Below are 3,023 nucleotides of genomic sequence, written 5' to 3'. Positions count from 1 at the left end.
TGTGTTAGTTTCAAGTGTACAGCAAAGTGATTCAGTTTTACATATACATATATCCATTCTTCTTAAGATTCTTTTCCCACAAGGTTATTAAAGAACTTTCAGTAGAGTTTGCATCTCTTGACTTTATCTCCAACATCTAGTGCTCATCCAAATTACGGAAGACAATGACTCTTAAAATGTGAGTACTTCTGTAATGCAGGAAGATAAACTAGTGGTTTAGGTATATTCACTTTGATGTGACTACAGTTTTCGAGCCCCTCAGAAAACACTCAGACACTCAGAAAACAAACAGAAACTCTTTATGTGTGTTTCCTTATGTGTGTAGTTTGTGGTGTTCTTGGGCTACTTTTCACCAAGTAAATGTGCCTTGTAAATGTCATAGTCAAGGGGAAGCATGCAGACAGAGAAAGGGGAAGGTAGAAAAGAAAATTAGGCCCACAGGGACACTGTTTCAGTCATTTCAAATTGAATCCACAACTTGAAAGTTTCTATAATTCTTATTGTCACATTATGCTATGTGAGAAAGATTGCTGTAGTTTATATACTGAATTGATGGAGGAAAAGCATAAAGAACTCCAGGCTTTTATTAAATGTGTGGCAAGCCTAATTCTTAGTTGTTTTTCTTCCCTGAAGTTGTCATCTAATATCATGATAAATAACAACTATTATATTGTATATCCTAAATCTTGACAGTAAGCAAATATGTTATAAAGAGTTCAGGTATTTATGCCAGTAACATTGGTTTTAAAAAAAGAAACAGAACTAAAATAAGACAATTACAGAAATAAAGCAAGGACAAAATGCAGCTCTAGAGATATAAACAAAGTAGTTTTACACTTTTAACAAAATATTAAACCATAACAACATTAATAGAACATTAATTTCTATTCTATTTAAAAAAGAAATACAATTATTATTTTGCTGTCACATTAAATCATTATAGATAATCAGTAATATTTTAATCACTAATACAAATCCCCAAATAATCTTTCATACAGTCTATAGTCATAGTTTATACAGAATATAATAACAGTGGGTTTAGATATGAGAATTTCTCTTACTTTTTTTCTCAGCAATGGAATAAATATAAAAGATACTTTTTTATTGCTAATACATTTACTATTAGAAGTGAAAGCCAATCCTGGTATTTGGTATTTGTAAAACATATTTTTCTTGTCTTCATATAATTCCTTAGAGCATCTATTCCAGACAGCAAATGTTTCATTAGTTTTTTAAAATTCTGATATTTTCTTCACAGGTTTTGTATTGCATGATACTGGAACTCAAAACAAAAACTTAACAAAACTGTATTTCATCCACTGATTTCTCCTAAAAATGGACTCATACCTTCTATAATCTCTTCTAACATCAACCTAAATCAGTGGAATGGTATCACTTGGGCTTATCTTTGCAAAACTTTCTTTTAAAACAAGTTTAGGGCAACTGGAGAGAATTACAAAACAGTTAATGATATTGTGTCAGTACTTCTTAATGCTGAAGATGAAAAAGAGAAGAAGAGAAGGAAAGACAAACTGAAGAAACAGCATCAGATGATTTGTCCTTTATTCGGAGGAATAGAATGGCTCTTTCAACAGTTGATGGTTGTGCTTCATATCCTGGATAACCTTTTAAAGGCCAATCCAATTAATAAACAGGAACATGATATTATTAAACAAAAAACACAGATACTTTTGCAAGCAAGAGAACTGATTGATACTGTTTTAGTTAAAGGAAATGGTGCTGCCAACTTCTTCAAGAACTGTCTTAAAGAAATTGACTCTACATTATATAAGAACTTATTTGTGGAAAAGAATATGAAGCATATTCCAACAGAAGATGTTTCAGGTCTGTCACTGGAAGAACAATTGAGAAGGTTGAAAGAAGAAAGAACTTGTAAAGTGTGTGTGGACAAAGAAGTTTCAATTGTGTTCATTCCTTGTGGTCATCTGGTAGTATGCCAGGAATGTGCCCCTTCTCTAAGAAAATGTCCTATTTGCAGGGATATAATTAAGGGTACTCTTTGTACATTTCTCTCATAAAAGAAAAATAGGCTATATGTTGCCTATATATAAAAGCCTTATATATAAAAGTCTTATATATAAGCCTATATATATTTTATATATATAGGCTTATATAAAGCCTATATATATAAAATATTGTTTGAACGTTTGAAGTTATCTGAAGTAAAAAAGGAATTATTGGTTCTTTAATTAGTAACATTTTTGTTCTACCCTGCTTTCTTTGGTACTAGTAATCTTGTTTCCAAAAAAAAATTTCATATATAATATTTAATTTTAATCTCTGTTTATATGAAAGGTAAGATTTATGTTTGATTGAGTTATATTAGTGTACATGTGTGAGCACAGGAGAAGTTACAGGAGCAATCTTAATGCTACTATGTATCATTTTAGGAGTGGATAAGTTTGGTATTCTTTCTGAAAGCTTTGAGTACTACTTTGTTGAAAGAACTGGAAACCAGGAACTGGAGTTTATCACAGTTATATTGCCAAATTCTCACTGGTGTTTTTTCAATTGTTGTAAAATAAGGATTTTTCTCTTACTGGTAAAAAAAGCTTTTCCCTAATTTGTGAGAAACATCTTTAAAAAGCAAAAAAAAAAAAAAAAAAAGTTTAGGGTATATATTTATTGGGAAGACTTTGAATTATTTTATAAAACTTTATTAATTTGTTGGACATCCAGAGGTTTATATCTTTGATTAAATATCAGATAAACAATTCCTTAACAAATGGATTAATATATAATATCTGATAATAACTTAAGTGTTTATCCTGAATCTATTTATTATTCACTAGCCATTAATAATGTAATTGCTTTCCATTTATCATAATAATAATTCAACAATATGGACCCTGTGAAATCACATTTTGCTGAAAAATGTCAGTTTTTAACTCATGTTTCTGTACTATGGAGATGATTTATATTTGCCAGATAAAAAGTAACCATAGATAAAATAATAGTAGAGTTTTGGGGAAAATATTTTCCATGCAAGACTGACTGTAGAT

Source organism: Physeter macrocephalus, chromosome 13, assembly GCF_002837175.3.
Source record: "Physeter macrocephalus isolate SW-GA chromosome 13, ASM283717v5, whole genome shotgun sequence".
Taxonomy (NCBI): domain Eukaryota; kingdom Metazoa; phylum Chordata; class Mammalia; order Artiodactyla; family Physeteridae; genus Physeter; species Physeter macrocephalus.
Note: the sequence above shows the minus strand (reverse complement) of the source record.